This window comes from Electrona antarctica, assembly GCF_951216825.1.
Source record: "Electrona antarctica genome assembly, chromosome: 11".
Classification (NCBI taxonomy): Eukaryota; Metazoa; Chordata; class Actinopteri; order Myctophiformes; family Myctophidae; genus Electrona; species Electrona antarctica.
This window is the reverse complement of record NC_136792.1, coordinates 11,196,717-11,214,980: the sequence shown is the minus strand read 5'-3', so window position 1 is coordinate 11,214,980 and position 18,264 is coordinate 11,196,717.

Here is an 18,264-nt window from a genome sequence, read left to right as displayed (position 1 = left end):
GTCGGGCTACCGGCCAAGATGCCTGGACCGCTGAGCCACGGCCCAGGCCAGCATATGGGTTTTCCAATTTTCAACCCCTGAATTTATCATGATCCACAATTTATATAATACTCTATTTATGCTCCTATATATATACAGCTTTTGTCCCCACAAAATGTCTGCAACACAAATTAAATGCCATTGACAATTAAGGGAAGATTTACATCATCTTGTCCCCACACGTCTCATATTTGCCATCGACAATGAAAGGAGAAATTAGGTCAAATGTCCGCCAAATATGATGTAAATTTGTGGCAACAGGCATTCTGATTGGAGATGATGCATGATGATGTACAATGATAAGAGCGCCCCTCACATCACACAGGTGTGATTTTGAATGTTATTTGGATGACCCCAAGGATCATAATGAACCTTGAATGATTACTTTTGCAATTTATTTTGGGTCAAATCTTAGATTGACTGGCCTAACTGGTGTTGTTGGCTTCTTTGCCTAGTGTTTGTCTAGACTCTTGAGTGGTTTTGAGTGGTTATGAAATAATAATGTTTCCCAAGCTTTAAAATGTCAAGGATCCCGTCATTGAAGTGCATCAACTCCTCTTTGAAATGGTGTGGGAAATGTCACGTCTGTGACAAAAGCCAAGACAAACAATGTCAGGTTTTTTTTGGACCGTCGCAACCATTCTGTACAGCACAAATGTACAAATGTAATCTAGGACACGATACCTTTGGGAAACAACATTAGCCAGATTTAATACAAGGATAGACTATTAACACTCTTGGAGCCAAGGCCAGATTCGAGCCATATGGGATGTCCTGCCATGGGGTTACTTAGAATCTGGAGACATATCTAAAGAATTATAGAATATATTCTCTGTTTTGTCTTTGTGAACACACAATATCTTAAAAGAAGCATTTACATGTCTGCTATCATGAAAAGCATAAACAGAGTTGATAGAATGTACCGGTATGAAGCTGTAAGCAGCTGAATACAGCCTGTTTGATCTTGCCGTGTTTACTGTACCTACCTGACAAGCCTAGGCTTTTCAGCATTTTTTCCCACGCTTTTAAATGTCAAGGATCCCGTCATGAAATGCATAAACTCCTCTTTGAAGTGGTATGGGAAATGTCACGTACTGTATGTGACAAAAGCCAAGACAAACAATGTCACATTGTTTTGGACAATCGCAACCATTCTGTACAGCAGTGGTTCCCAAAGTGCCCCATGATAAATGATAATTTGGAACCAAATGGACCCTTATGGGTCTGTAACTCTGAGAGTGTACAAATGGAACCAAATGGACCCTAACGGGTCCATTTGGTTCCATTTGTACGCTCTCATAGTTAAATTAGCATTGATTTTACAATATAAATTTGGGGTCCCAGAGATAGAAATGTCATTAAATGGGGGTCCGTAGACTAATGCAGGTCATACTGAGGGGTCCTTGAAATTAAACGGGTTGAAAATCACTGCTAGAGCCATAAAAATCTTCTCTTATGGGGGGTCCCTGGCATATCTTTTCAAATGGGGGTCCGCGGGCTAATTAGTGTCAATTCGGGGGTCCTTGACATGAAAAAGTTTGGGAACCACTGCTGTACAGTACAAATGTACAAATGTAATCTAGGACATGATCATCATCGAGTTCAACTTCCCCTTCGGAGAAGTCTACACCGCACACGATACCGTTGGGAAACAACATTAGCCAGATTTAATACAAGGATAGATTTACACTACTAAGGGAGCCTAAAACGGTAGTCTTTAATTAATGAAAAATGTCAACTTTCAAACTGTGTACTGTTAATATGGAAAAAGACACAAAATATAACATATTTTCCAAAATCCTGGGATTTAAGGACTGGCCATGTGCCGTAAGACCCGGATAAATTTCTACTTGCAAAAAAGAGATTTCAACCTTACTACTACTTTGTACTACTAGGACTTATGTTTAAAAAAAAAAGTTTTATAAATTGTATGCACATTTATACTAATTATTAAAATAATAATAATAAATTAATAATTTACATTCGGTGGATATCTTTCACAATAATACATGATACATGTTCTAGACATTCTAATGATCACACAAATGTATGTATTACATGCATTTTAGTTACTTTTATCAGGGTTAAAGATTAAAGGTCATAGGTCAATTTTGAAATTACACTGAGTCCAGAGATTTTGAAGTTGTGTAAATTTGTGCCTCTGTGGGGGGTATTTATATGCAAATATCATGACCAATGGCATTGCAAGACTAAACAATGAACATCAATGATGATGTTTAGGTGAAAAAAGAATAGAAAAAAGTGATTAATTAAAATAAAAACCGAGAAGCATCGTTGGGTCTTACAGGGCCAGGCAGTCCTGGACCACTGGTGGATAGTAATTAAGTACAGCGCAGCACCGAGTGCCGTGCTACGAACTTGTAGATCTGCTATTTTATGAAAAATCTTCAAAATGTGGTGCAGATCTTTGCATACAGTATATATGTTCTTTCAGAACGAAAGTTTTTAACTCAAATCTTTGCTTCTGGGAGGGGGTCCCTGGAACAACATATTTTCAGATGGGGTCCGGGGTCGGAGGCCAAATACAGATAATGTTTGGTGTCCTGGACATGAAATCGTTTGAGAACCACTGACTGATTGATAGAAACATAGGTTTTTCAGAAAACTGTCATGATTTATAAGACATTTTGTAGAATCTGGTCTCAGGTCTAAATGGGTAAATTTTACTCGGACTCTCCTACCCCACCGAGTCCACTCGAGTCACTACGATGCAATGAAATTAAATGTATTATACTGTACGTATTAGGGCATTCATTAAAAAATCGATGAATCGATTTAATTAACACAAGTCGATTCAGATTAGGAGAAGTCGAAAAAGAAAAAGAAAATATATATTTTCAATTGTTTTCCCCATATCATATTTTTTGCTCTATGTGTGCGTGTGTACAGAATTCAAACTGTACACTCAGATGCTGTTTTTCTCCCAGTGTGGAGGAAGAATGATTAGTATTTGTATTGTGATCTCTCGCCCTTGAAATATATAATCCTTGGTTTCTTTTGTGTTTGAACAATAATAGCAATTCAAGGTCAAGGTAAACTTTATTGTCCACAAGGGAAATTTGTCTTGGGCTTTCACCCCAGCTACAGCCACACATAAAACATCAATGACAAACAAAAATACATTACAGAGGGAGACACAACATTACACCATTGCACACATGATGTGGATAATGTAGCCTCACACAGTTACTGCTGTTTCAGAGCCTCGTTCAACATCTTTGTTGATGCTGGTACAAACAAACACCATCTCCTGTGTCTTCTTAACGTTAAGAATAAGGTGGTTGTCATCACACCACTTTACAAAGTCCTGTACCTCTAAAAAGTAGTCAGCTAAATCCCTATCTTTATCCAGAAGGGCTAAGATGGCAGTATCATAATTGTTCGGGTTGCCACTTCTACACTCATTATACAGAGTAAAAAGAGTAAAAAGGACAGGTGAGCTAACCCAGCCCTGAGGTCCAGTACTCAGGGTTCTGCGCTCTGACATAGTGCCATTCACACTGACCCTTTGTGTACGTTTAGTTAAAAATGAATGGTACCATCTAATAATAAGAGGATTGACATTAAGGTCCCTCAACCGCTTTATTAAGAGATGTGGCTGTATTGTATTAAATGCTGAGCTGAAATCTACAAGAAGAAGGAGTGCATAGGCTTTGTTATTGTCCAAGTGTTTCAAAAGAAAATAGTACGAGGTCAAGACTGCGTCCTGTATACCCCTGTTGCTCATATAAGAAAACTGAAAATCATCGAATGAGCAGCCTACCGCTGCCTTCAAAACAGTTGTGCTCAAAACCACACCTCCAGTCGCTGTCATAAGTACGGGAGGTGCGCTCATGATAACGGCAGCAGAGCCTATTTGTGCACGGCTGCACGCGCACCTGCAGTCCATCAAGTATAATTTAACTTCGTCCCGCGATGGTGTCGCGCACGCAGACCTCTACGCTCACAACAGTCGCATCAGCTGTTCTCTGCGCGCAATACTGTTGGGCTTTGAAGTATAAATGTCTCCTAGGGTGCATCTCACTAGCCAACTCACAAGAGGAGGTTGAATGCACTGAAACCAGCGCTCCCCAAAACAACAGGTTTGGAGATCTGTTGGGAATTGATTACATGAAACAGTCACCTGTGTGCCCAGTCCCAATGTTTGTAAACAAATAATTGGTCTATTAGTTTGCATTGCATTCAGAACGCGCCCTTAATTAAGAACCTAACTGCAGCTGTGCGTGGCTCTCAGCGGTGTCCCACTATTGACTGGATGAATTTGAACTGTGTCAGTTCAAATCAGTTCAAATCTGTACAGATAGAAGCGCGCAAACTTTATCCCCAAACTATATCCCCCCACCTCCGTGCTGGAAATAAAATATCTGGGTTTCCGAGGCTACATCCGTGCCTGACGCAATGACTGTCCTGTTTTCTTTAGCTTTACGCGCGGGACGCATGAATCTCTCCGTCTCCGGTCAGTGCGGGTTGTTGTTTATTTGCATGGTTCGGGGTGCATACTTAGTTTAGACTAGTCATTGGTTAGACATGGGTTAAGGTTAGGTTTAGGTGTGCTACCCCGTGGGAGGTTAGGTTTAGTGTGAGGGTTTGATATAGGTTGTAGTTGTAGGACTACTGGTCTAACCAATGACTAGTCTAAACCACTAAACTAAGTACTGCACCTGCATGGTTCAGAAAATAAGTACGGTAACAAACTAACATGAGAACGTTATCGAGTTGGAGGAGGAGGAGAGTGAACGTGGAAAGTAATAGCAGATTGTATTCTGATGATGTGCCAAACTGCTGCTGGCTGCTGTAATGTTAATATATAGACCTATGTCTTTTATATTGTGTACATGTTATATTTTGTATTGTGTTCTCGGGCCGCTGTGCTGCGCCGCGCTGCTGCTGCGCCGCACTGCTGCTGCGCTGTGTGCCAATCATGCCCCCTCTCCTGTTGTGTTCTCTTTTCTGGTCTGTGTACCAGTGTGCGACGCACACTTGCGTGTGTGCCTGCACTGTTTAGTATTTATTATTACATTTTTATGTTTTGATAATCAGCGCTTTGCCATATATATGATACATACACTGTGCCATATTGGAGAGGCCACTGTGTGCGCAGTGCTTTGTTTGACATGCTCCGTATTTGAGCGTGCGCACCTCCACCCGCCCCCTGTTAAAGTCGTCACCCCCCCCCGGTCATAAAACGATGCATCGACTCAACTTCGACTTTACTGTCTGACAAGTCGACTTGGAAAAATCTCAACTCGTTAATGCCCTATACGTATTATATGTATTATTGTATTATACCCATATAATTCACATTGACACTCAGATGGATGGAGCCCACACACCAACAATAAAAAATTCACATCAACATTAACAGAGAGCTGTCTGGCGCTTATAGACAGCTATCTTCTTAAGTAACGGAGTGGAGCTGACGCACCTGCCTGCTCTTGCCGTGTTTTCTGTACCTATGAAATGAGAGAAATATAGGGCTCCATTTTCGTCACCGCTAAACCCCTTATTCCTAAACTTCTTTGCCTTTTTTTTTTTTTTTTTACTATTTTGCAAAACATTTTTGAATAGTTAAAATGGCCAGTCTACAAGCTCAAAACGTGTCAATGTAGATTGGCTAGTTGAACTATTCAAAAATGTTTTTCAAAATAGTAAAAAAAAGGTAAAGTTTAGGCATAAGGGGTTTAGCGGTGACGAAAATGGAGCCATTTCCTTACTATTCAGCCATTTCCTTACTATTCAGCCATTTCCTTACTATTTTTAATAGTTCAAATAGTCGAAATACAAGCTCACAACAAGTCGATGTAGATCGGCTATAGTTGAACTATTTTATTGTCTTTTTATAAATAGTAAAATATGGCAAATAGGTTTAGGGATAAGGAAGGGTAAGGGGTGGAGCAAGATAGGGCCCCATCTGCAGTGGCAATGACATTGCCCAAACCTACTATACGGTGGTATCTTTTTTTTTTTTTTTTTTTTGAGTGGTTATAAATAATAATGTTTATGTTTCCCAAGCTTTTAAATGTCAAGGATCCCGTCATTGAAATGCATCAACTCCTCTTTGAAATGGTGTGGGAAATGTCACAGTGACATCTGTGACAAAAGCCAAGACAAACGATGTCACCTCTTTTTTTTTTGACAATCGCAACCATTCTGTACAGCACAAATGTAATCTAGGCAGTGACGTCATCTCTGTGGGAGCTGCGGGGCTCGAGCCCCCATGAATTATTTGTAACACCTCTTTTGTCCTCACTGTCCGGACTGTTTACGTTTGTGCAGTTCAGGCATTTCAGTGCGGGTGGGGGGGCGGGGCGGGCGCCCATGACAATTATAAGAACTTTTCAGCTCTGAATCTAGGACATTAGCCAGATTTAATACAAGGATAGATTTAGACTTTTAAGGGAGCCTAAAGTAGTAGTCTTTTAGTAATGAAAAATGTGTTAATGTGGAAAAAGTATATATAATATAAATATAACATATTTTCCAAAATCCTGGGATTTAAGGACTGGCCTTGTGCCCCTGCACGTCGGAGCGGTCATTCTGACCGATTTTTTAAGTGGATTTTCTTTGCCCATGAAGTCCTGAGAAAGTTCCCCTTGCATGCCTTTTTCTAAATGTTCGATTCAAATCATCTCTGTTTTTTTTTCCATCTGAAACGTTTTGTAAATATGATTTTAGACATGATTATACCTACTATGACTGCACTTTATCGGTCCAATTGACCGTCCTCAGACTCCTCACCCTTTCTCCCCCGCAAGCAGTGATGTTCACACCTCCCTCCCGGCTGGAGACGGGCATTGTTCAAGCTAATGTGTCATTTGCATTCCAACTACTTCCACATGTAGGCAAACTTACATTACGAATGTACTCACAACATATGATGTTGTTAATGTTGTTTTAGATGTTATATTTGTTATATGCGGTTTGCAGAAATAACAATGTCTGACTTTATTTTTCTCGAAACGAAAAAAAAAAATATGGTGAAATATGGTGTGTTGACTGACTGGCGTATTATTGTTTCCACCAAACGCATAGCTCAATAGATATAAATACATGTTGACTATACACGCCATCTTTATAGCATAATTATGTAAGGTGGTGATGATAAAAATGAATCAATTATTCTGGAATAATAAAGTTTATAGCATGGTCTGTTTGACCCGACCGACATTTCCTTTCCTTGGAGCGAGAATGCTTGCCGATGCGTGATTCCAAATAAAAATGACAGTGTTTGAAATCAGTCCAACCCGATAGACGTCCCGAACTTCTAAATGTTTTGTCAGTCAGAAGAACAGTTCTGTCCGTCCTTCTTTGTCTGTAAACTTTTCTGCACGCGACCAGTGGAACTGATTTGCACGCATCACGGCTCTCTTTTTTTCTCTCTCCCTCTCTCGGGAGAGAATATGTTCATGGATCCAAGTAACTGACGGTGAGGTATGCGGAAGTGCATTTTAGATAACGCTGTAGCACTATTTGTGGTGGTGATGCGTCACATGACTTGATGGCGTGCCCCCACGACGATTATAAGAACATTTCGTCCCTGTAGGCTAATATATGTGCGCAGCATTATATAGAAGGCTAGCCGCTCCCAAACTCCCAACTCCTTTGTCTGTAAACTTTTCTGATTTGCACGCACGCACGCACGGCTCTTTCCTTTTTTTGGCACAATCAATCAAATATATATTAATTACATCGATGTTTCCCCCTCTATATAAAAATGACAATATATAACTAATGTCGTATTTCGTCTGACTCTGAGCAATGTGCCTGGCTCTGGCTGTTACAATAACGTGTGGTAGCCTATTTTATTGGCTCAATACAAAGTCGGACAGTGTTTGCTGCGCAAGGGTATTCAATATAGCGCAAACACCGTCACTATAATTATAGTTTGGTAAACTGAAATAAAAAATCGCACCCATGTGAACTGAGTGGTGTAGGGTCTTATATAGACTGATCAGCTGTGGTCTGACGTAATGTCTGACGTAATGAAATCACACTCGTGTGAACTGGGTGACCATAGCAACCGTGCTCATTTTTTGAGCACAGACAGACACGTAAACTAACAAAACCAGTCGTAGGAGTGGTTAAATAACTTGAGTTGTCCTGTCGAGTTGAAACTGCTGCCTTGAATTAGTTGGAATGTAACATTTAGAAGACAATGGCAAGCCGTCAACGGGTGCAGAGAGAGGTGTGAAGATCATTAGACGAGTGAGGGAGAGAATGGCCAATCAAATAGCACGAAAAACACGGTCATCCTGACCGTTAGCCGTCATAGTAGTAGTGAATTTTTTTCAGACATCCTAGTGCCACATGCTACGGTGCCCAAATCTGAATTTAGGTGCTCAAATGAACTCAAACTGAAGCAATTCAGTAAAGGTCAACACTTCCTCCGGGGTCATTTTAGGGGCTGGGACCTCCAGTAAAAGGCCTAAATACTCTCCAAGAGTTGGGGAACAACATATCAAGAGAGTGGAGTGGTAGGCCCTTGGATTGACCCAGGACCAGTGATTAAATGTACCCCACTGAAAAATAGCAGATCTACAAGCTCGTAGCGTGGCACTCGGTGCCGCACTACGAGCTTGTAGATCTGCCCAAAGTTGAAGGGCTTCACATCTTTGGGCATGGGGTCCTCATCATTGGATATGTTGTTCCCACAACCGAGAAGAGTATTTTACCCTTTACTGGAGGTCCTAGGCCCTAAAATGACCCCATGAGGAAGCGTTGACCTTTACTGAATTGCTTCAGTTTCAGGTAATTTGACCTCCTAACTTCAGATTTGGGCACCCTAACATGTGGTCTTTAAGTGGTGGGCCTGTGGTCATCTTAGCTGGCTAGGAGGTCCAGTGAAAGGCCTACATACTCTCCCAAGATGGAGGAACAACATTTTACAATCTGGGAACCCTAGGCCTTTGTATGGCTACAGTGCGACTGGTTCAATCCTACCCTAAATCTAGGCCTAAGACGTGACACCTCAAAGTGGGGTACATTGCATCCACTGGTCAATCCAAGGGCCTACCACTCCACTCTCTTGATATGTTCTTTCCCAACTCTTGGAGAGTATGTAGGCCTTTCCCTGGACCGCCGGGGTCCAGGGAAAGTCCTACATTGTAGGACTAGTAGCATGCCAAAGTTTGTGCTATTGCCATTGAGAATGCATTGGACGTTTAAGTTAAATAACTCAGAAACTACAAATCATTTCAAAGTAAAACGTTCCAGCATGTGTCTCCACAGTAAGCTGAATTATAAAATGTGTGAATAGAGTTTCTAGGTGAAAGTAATTTTTTGACGTGCCATAGAGCTGCCATTGAGCCCCATTATACATTTCTCAAATTTGAAAGCACTATATTTCTAAAACTATGAAACATTTCAAAGATTTATTTTCAGGCAAACATGTCCACCGTAAGATGAACCTAAATAGGGTTGAATGGGGTTTCTATGTGTAAGTATGTAGGACTAGTATCATGCCAAAGTTTGTGCTATTGCCATTGAGAATGCATTGGGCGTTTAAGTTAAATACGGGGAGGAAATATGACAGCAAACTGCCTGTCATATTTTCTCCCTATTCCAAAGCCCCCCCAGGTACATTATATATTTAAACTATTTTCAGCAATGGTACACTTATTTTTTCAGTGGGTAGATCTTGTTGAGCTGGTCATTTTGAAAGTAGATCTCACGTCATAAATGTGTGGGCACCCCTGTTCTAGCCCCTAGGATGACCCGAGGCCCACCACTTAAAAACCACATGCTACGGTGCCCAAATCTGAATTTAGGTGCTCAAATGAACTCAAACTAAAGCAATTCAGTAAAGGTCACCACTTCCTCCTGGGGTCATTTTTGGGGCTGGGACCTCCAGTAAAAGGCCTAAATACTCTCCAAGAGTTGGGGAACAACATATCAAGAGAGTGGAGTGGTAGGCCCTTGGATTGACCCAGGACCAGTGATTAAATGTACCCCACTGAAAAATAGCAGATCTACAAGCTCGTAGCGTGGCACTCGGTGCCGCACTACGAGCTTGTAGATCTGCCCAAAGTTGAAGGGCTTCAACCTTGGGTACTGGGTAGCTGAAGTTGAAGCTCTGCCCTTCAACTTTGGGCACTTTTACATGTAGGCTGACCCAAAGTTGAAACAGTTGCAAGGGGGACATCTTTGGGCATGGGGTCCTCATCATTGGATATGTTGTTCCCACAACCACGAAGAGTATTTAACCCTTTACTGGAGGTCCTAGGCCCTAAAATGACCCCATGAGGAAGCGTTGACCTTTACTGAATTGCTTCAGTTTCAGTTCATTTGACCACCTAACTTCAGATTTGGGCACCCTAACATGTGATCTTTAAGTGGTGGGCCTGTGGTCATCTTAGTGGCTAGGAGGTCCAGTGAAAGGCCTACATACTCTCCCAAGATGATGGATCAACATTTTACAATCTGGGAACCCTAGGCCTTTGTATGGCTACAGTGCAACTGGTTCAATCCTACCCTAAATCTAGGCCTAAGACGTGACACCTCAAAGTGGGGTACATTGCATCCACTGGTCAATCCAAGGGCCTACCACTCCACTCTCTTGATATGTTCTTTCTCAACTCTTGGAGAGTATGTAGGCCTTTCCCTGGACCTTCTAGCAGCTAGAAGGTCCAGGGAAAGTCCTACATTGTAGGACTAGTAGCATGCCAAAGTTTGTGCTATTGCCATTGAGAATGCATTGGGCGTTTAAGTTAAATAACTCAAACTACAAATCATTTCAAAGTAAAAAGTTCCAGCATTTGTCTTCACAGTAAGCTGAATTATAAAATGTGTGATTGGAGTTTCTAGGTGAAAGTGATTTTTTACGTGCCATAGAGCTGCCATTGAGCCCCATTCTAAATTGATCAAATTTGAAAGCACTATATTTCTAAAACTATGAAACATTTCAAAGATTCCATTTCAGGCAAACATGTCCACCGTAAGATGAACCTAAATAGGTTTGAATGGGGTTTCTATAGGTGTAAGTATGTAGGACTAGTAGCATGCCAAAGTTTGTGCTATTGCCATTGAGAATGCATTGGGCGTTTAAGTTAAATAACTCAGAAACTACAAATCATTTCAAAGTATTGTGAACCCTATGGTAAACATTGACTCGTTGGTTGAGTGAAACATCAGATCCCTATACCCTTTCATTATTAACACTATAAACTTTTACGTATTTCACTGCTGACTGTAGGCTAATACAAAATACATAATACAAATACAAATACAAATACATAATACAAAAATACAATCCTCACAGGGTTCCCACACATATTTTACCAATGCATTTTCCAAACCATTCAAAAGTATTTTACCCCATTTCCAGGCCTAGATAGCATTCATCAAAGGCATCGCGTGACAGAAACAAACAAAACTAACAGATGCCTCATACTGCAAAATGTTTTAGACATTCAGAGCAATACAATATGTAGTTGCTGCTTCAATTAGTTTACTGATCAATTAACCTCAGCTCAACAGCTCATTACTATCCCTATCCTTAACTGCACACAAGCCGTAGTCAGAGTAATGGGATGTTGGCGTTATGGGCAGTCCCCCTCCTCACTGCTGCCAGCAGCCATTGTTGTCAGCTTCCATCCAAAATGACTGCTGGCTCCTTTGTGAACCATTGCAAGTATGATCACTACACTCACAACAAAAATCACTTCAAATTTGCTATTAGATGGTCACGTTTTATCCAGTAAGCAAGGTAAACATAATGCAATGCAGAGAAGTAGAGTCTCAGTAAACTAAGATTACAGGTAAGCCAGCTCATCCGATTGTTCAAATTACAACCAATTTATGGACTTACTTTGGACTTGGTGGAGGTTCAACTTTGGTTTCTGATGACCTTTATTGCCCGGATCACACCAGTTTCTCATTTTGAAGTGTTTGGAAGCTGAAGACACAAAAGCACACACACACACACACACACACACACACACACACACACACACACACACACCAGTGATAATTTTTACAGCAAATGTATTAGTCTTAGTCTTTTGCGACTGCTGGTGTTATATGAAAATAGTCAATTCCAAAGTGCTGCAACACATTTAGCTGGGGAGTGTAAAATTAAATGAAACCAAATGGACCAGTGCTGGTCCATTTGGTTTCATTTTACAAGAGTTAAGGGTCCATTTGGTTACCAGCTCTCCATCATTTCGCTGGGGACCACCTGGAGCCCCCTCAGGGACCACTGGTGGTTCCCGGACCACTGTTTGAGAACCACTGCTCTCAATGATTACTATAACAATAAAGAGCTATTTAATACTGGTTACTGAACAAATACTCTAGATAGCAATGAATACTATCACAATATATATCTAACACTGTTACTGAACAAACAATAGTAATGATTACTATCACAATATAGAGCTATTTAACACTGTTATTGAACAAAACTATAAAAGCTTAGTTTAAACATTACCTGTAATGATCCGTCATTGCTCCAACCTGTCTCTGTCTGTGTGCCACAAGTCTCCATGTCCATGATGCAGATTTAATCCAACAAATTGATCGGCAGCTACTTGTTTTCCTGTTAAACAGCCTTTTGGTGATCTTATTTTGGTTTGCTTTAACCTGTACATTATTTAAGTATACATTTGAGGTATTTTGAGTGTTTCCAACATTCAATACCTTCTACTCCACTACATCTCAGAGTCAAATATTGTACTTTTTACTCAAAACAACATTTTGAGCTGAAAACAATACTAATTACTTAGTATTTTGGCTTTTTGAAAATAGCCGATCTACACAACGTGTAGCTTTGTGGCTGATGGATAATTTGGAATTATTAAGATTTAATTGTTTGTGGATTTGTTTACATGTTCCCAATGACTTAAATCTTATGCCATATGGTCCCACTGATTTCGGTTCTCACTTCTCCCCAGCTGGCGTGAAGATATATAATTGTTGTTTCCCGTTTATCTGCTCCTCTCTGTGGAAAACATGTTATTTTGGCCTTGGTGCTTTGCCGTAGCAGACAAGCAGTCTCCAACTAACTTGACTAGAACCCAGTTATAAACTACATCTGCCCTTAAATGACTACATATCCCATGCCTTATGCTTCCTGGTTTTGATAGGAAGTGACAGTGAATCATCCTTTGGTTATTTGACACGTATGCTCTGTGTAGCGTATTCTATCTGATTACAATATCATATATAAACCGTCTCCATTTTGTGGCACGGGAGAGAGACATTTTGTAATTGGCTGTATGAGGATCTGTTCTGTACTCTCCGAACTAAAATTAATTGGCGAAAATCATATATGCTCCTGACTGGACAATCATTTATTTCTGTTAGTGGAGCAGATTAAGTCAATATATCATAAGAATCGTTCACTTGATCATACAAGCACCAAAATTGGCACACAAGTGCTTCGGAACCTACTCTCTCAGAAAAGTACGTTGTCCACTTGAAAAAACAAAATGGACACCATCTTTCAAGATGGCCGCCATTCGAGGTGGTTTTAAACAGTGTTTGAGTTATATTGAGCTATAAAATCCTATTTTGATGGCCTATACATCAAAATATATGTTTCTGAGTATGAGAAATCCAATTCTGCATTTAGAACATCAAAATTATTTAATATTATGATGATACAATGGGAATTAAACGATAAAGTGGGGCAGATTAAGTCCATATTCCATAATAATCCTTCATGTGGTGGTACAAGCACCAGATTTGGCACAATTGATGTCCAGGATGTACTTTCTAGGAAAAGTATGTTTTCCATCTGAAAATCCAAGATGGCCGACCAGTTTTCAAGATGGCCACCTCGTCAAATTAATAAGTAGAACTTTAGTGAACAGAAATGTGTGATCCACACATTGATCCAAACATCAAAATGAATGTATTCTGATGGTGTCAATTTAATTCCAATATGGCCGCCAGTTTTCAAGATGGGGGCTATTACGCAACTCCAAATTTGCATTTTCGGAAGCTGTCTGATCACAGATATTGTTGAAGGGCAACATCACCATTCATTGAAATTCTGTGATCAAGCTCTATTGGTTTGTAATTTTGTATATAAGAGTGATGTCAAAGCACAACCAGGACACACTGGTGACATCACTGCTGTGAGACTCCGCATGGGGTTCAGTGTCGGCTTGTAACGTAGCTGTAGTTGTGGTTTACTAACTGTTGTAGTCGTATACTCACTGTAGTTTGTAGTATACTTTAGTGTCCTAAATGCTATCTAATAAGCCCCTGTATACTGTATATCTCAAATAGATGTTTAGTTAGTTGTAGCATTGTAGTTGATAGCCGCACCTGAATTGACAGGATGTGTCAGCGTGGGAGAGCTGAGACAAGGGTAACAGGGATTCAGTTACCTGGATGGTGTACAGATTGCACAGGACTTGCACTGGATGAATGGTCGGGCTAGGTGTAGGGCACCAGATGCTTGAACCTAGATGCATCCCATATTTCAATGTGCTTTGATGTTTTGTATGGTTGGGTGGTAAAAGGATATAGCCCTCGGCCTTTAACACAAGATGTTCCGCTACTAAAACTGATTGGAGGAAGTGTCAAACAGATACGAAAGAGGAGTTGAAGTCTCCCCGTATTTCAGGCAATACACCTGTTGCCCATCATGTTAGACTCATCCAGATTGGATGATGGAGGTGGCAGTGAGGATACATTGAGGCAAAACAGTACAAAGTATCACCAAAATTGTCGGGCAAATGTTTAGCAACTGAAACTCCAGTGTTCCACTAAGAGAGCAGCTGAAATTCAGAATGATCCTGGTGAAGGACACGCAAAAATTCAAAGAGTGCAGTGCAGCGGATGTGATCCCCCCCCCCCCATCGAAGCCCTGTATGACGATCGTTGTGTCAGCAAAGCTCGTCGTGGAATTATGAGGGACCCAAGCCATCCCAACCGCAGACTGTTTGAGATGCTACCACATGGAAAACGTTTTCGCAGTCTCGAAGCCACTGGAAATAGACTGCAAATAAGCTTCTTTCCCCAAACAATCAGATACATGAACGAACTGATAAGAACCAGGGGCGAGTTTACCTAACTTTGCTACTACAGGGAAACATGTACATATGTTACTATTTTTATAGCACTCTATTTTTCTAGCACTCTTCCCTTTGTTTTGCTGTGCTTGCTGTGTTTTTTGTTGTTTGAATATTATGCTATCTATGCCGCTGCATTGTCATTGTAAGGAAGCCAAAGAAAAATAAGTTTTACTTTTATATACCTGTACATAAGATGTAACAATAAAGTCCAACCTTGAACCTTGATCTACGTTCAAGCATCTGGTGACCTACACCTAGCCCGACCGTTCATCCAGTGCCATTTAAGTCCTGTGCGATCTGTACACCATCCAGGTAACTGAAGCCCCGTTACCCTTGTCTCAGCTCTCCCACACTGGCACATCTTGTCAATTCAGGTGTTGGCTATCTAACTACAATACTACAACTAACTAAACTTCTAGTGGAGATATATACAGGGGCTAATTAGCATTTAGGACACTAAAGTATACAACAAACTACAGTGAGTACACTACAACAGTTATTAAACCACAACTACAGCTACGCTACAAGCCGACACTGAACCCCATGCAGAGTCTCACAGCAGTGATGTCACCAGTGTGTCCTGGTTGTGCTTTGACATCACTCTTATATACAAAATTACAAACCAATAGAGCTTGATCACAGCATTTCAATGCATGATCAACGAATGATGTTGCCCTTCAACAATATCTATGATCATACAGCTTCCGAAAACGCTAATTTTGAGTCACGTAATAACTGCATCTTGCAAACTTGCGGCCATATTGGAATTCAATTCCAACACCATTAAGTTCTTACAGTCAGAATACTTTCATTTTGATTGGATCATTAACACATTTCTTGCATTTGACGAGGCGGCCATCTTGAATACTGGCAGCCATCTTGGATTTTCAGCTGGATAAGGTGCTTTTCATAGAAATACATCCTGGACATCATGTGTGCCAAATTTGGTGCTTGTACCACCAAGTGAAAGATTCTTATGGAATATTGACTTATCATCATAATATTCAATAATTTTGATTTGCTAAATGCAGAATTGGATTTCTCATACTCAGAAACATACATTTTGATGTATAGGCCATCACAATAAGATTATTCAATCAAACTATAGTTCAAACACTGTTTAAAACCATTTTGAAAGGCGGCCATCTTGAGAAATGGTGGCCATTTTGTTTTTTCAAGTGGACAACGTACTTTTCTGAGAGAGTAGGTTCTGAATCACTTGTGTGCCAAATTTGGTGCTTGTATGATCAAGTGAACGATCGTTTCAGTAATCTGCTCCACTGTGGACTCATCTTTTCTATTGGGTCTTTAAAGGTATTTTTCTAAAGAGTATTTCCTGCTTAAGGTAACATTTGAATATTGATCATTTATTAAGTATTCCTGTTAAAGCTAATTCTTAACTTTATAATCTAAAAGGTTTAAAACCATTTTAAAGGCTCTCTGCCTAGGTTTTGGTGCTGCGTATTTATTTGTACTCTGATTACTTTCAAAAGTATTTTTACAGTTCCGGAGTTTCTTGCTCTGGCTATCGAAGTAATACAGTAATATTTTTATTAGCATTATTAATTAGGGTAATTAAAATGTATCCATTAGTGGCTTTGTGAGCTTGTAGATCTGCTATTTTCAACATATTTTCATTCATTTGAAGAACTTGAAATCGGACATTTTACATAATGTGTACTTTTACTTTTTTATGCCAATACTGTAATATGCCTACTTTTACTCAAGTCGATTTTGAATTCCGGACTGTTACTTGTAACAGAGTATTTATTTCTACATTGCAGTATTGCTATACTTTTAAAGTAAGAAATGTGAGTACTTTTTCCACCAGTGACCTGACATATATTTAATCCATTTAGATAGTCTACTTGCCAGCCCATAGAGCCATATTGTGAATCCGGACAATGTTAGGGCCGATTCATACTCCCTATTTTAGAGCCGAATAAAAGTCGGTTCGGCTCTGTAGAGCCTACAATGTGACGTCATTTGAGGTTCGGGGGGGGCGGGTACCGTCCTAAAGTCGGCTCTTCTGTGCTACTGAAAATTTCCGACGAGCCGAAATCATTTCGGCACTACAGCGCCGAAACAGCGGTAAAATAGGAGTATGAATCGGCCCTTAAATGCTGCAGTGGGACTCAACCATTATATAGACGGAGTAGAGTGTCGCAGTCCCGCCCCCTTTCATGACGACGCCAGGCCCAGGAAATAATTCCCAATGCATTTTTCCCATAGACATTTCAAAAAGTATTTATTTAAAGACTTTTTCGTACAAAGCCAACTCGAGTTGTGACAAATTATGACAACAAACACAATATTTTGGACCAAACAAATAATTACAAAGAAGAAAAACAACAAAAAAAGTGTTGTAACCTGCCGTTTTCTTCTTCTTTCTTTTTTTTTCTAGTTTGTTGCCATGATTTGTCACGACAAGAGTTGGCTTTGTTCAAGGCTAAAAAGGTCTTTAAATAAATACTTTTTGAAATGTCTGAGGAAAATGAATGGAGAATAATTTCCTGGGCCCTGGTAGGGGGCGGGACTGCAACGCTCTATACGTTGGGGTACGTATATTACGGACCTGGGATATGGCATCCCCTAGCATCGGGGTACGTATACGGACATGGGAAAGAAAGAATTAACAACCTATTATAAGGCACATTTTTTCAAAATTCCATTATGCTTCAATCAAGTGGCATATGATGTGTCAATCTAGGGGGATTTCATGATTCTGAATCCATTGCAAGCATTAGTTTTGCACGAAAAACACTCCTTCGGCTAAAAATGGCCATAGCCGTCATCACAAATGTGACGACGAGGTCAGCATATTTGGGCTAATGGACAAATTTAGCCCAAAATGAATGTTTGCAATTGATTCAGAATCAGTTTGACACGCCACATGCTACTTAAAGCATAATGAAAATTTGGAATTTTTGCCAGCCCTATAGGTTGTTAAAGCTTATTATGCTAATCATGAAAATTGCCCAACATATGCAAGTTGACAGTTTCAAAATGCTGGAAGCAGCAGTGTTTACTGCTGCTTTAAGGGCAATTCAGTGTGCACTAGCGTGGGTTGAGCGTGTATAGACCATTAACACCTTGCTTGCCCGGACCTATTTAATCCCATGTGATGTGCCCTTCATTTATAGCGCCCGGACCACTTTTACCGGCGCACCGGAAGTTGTTG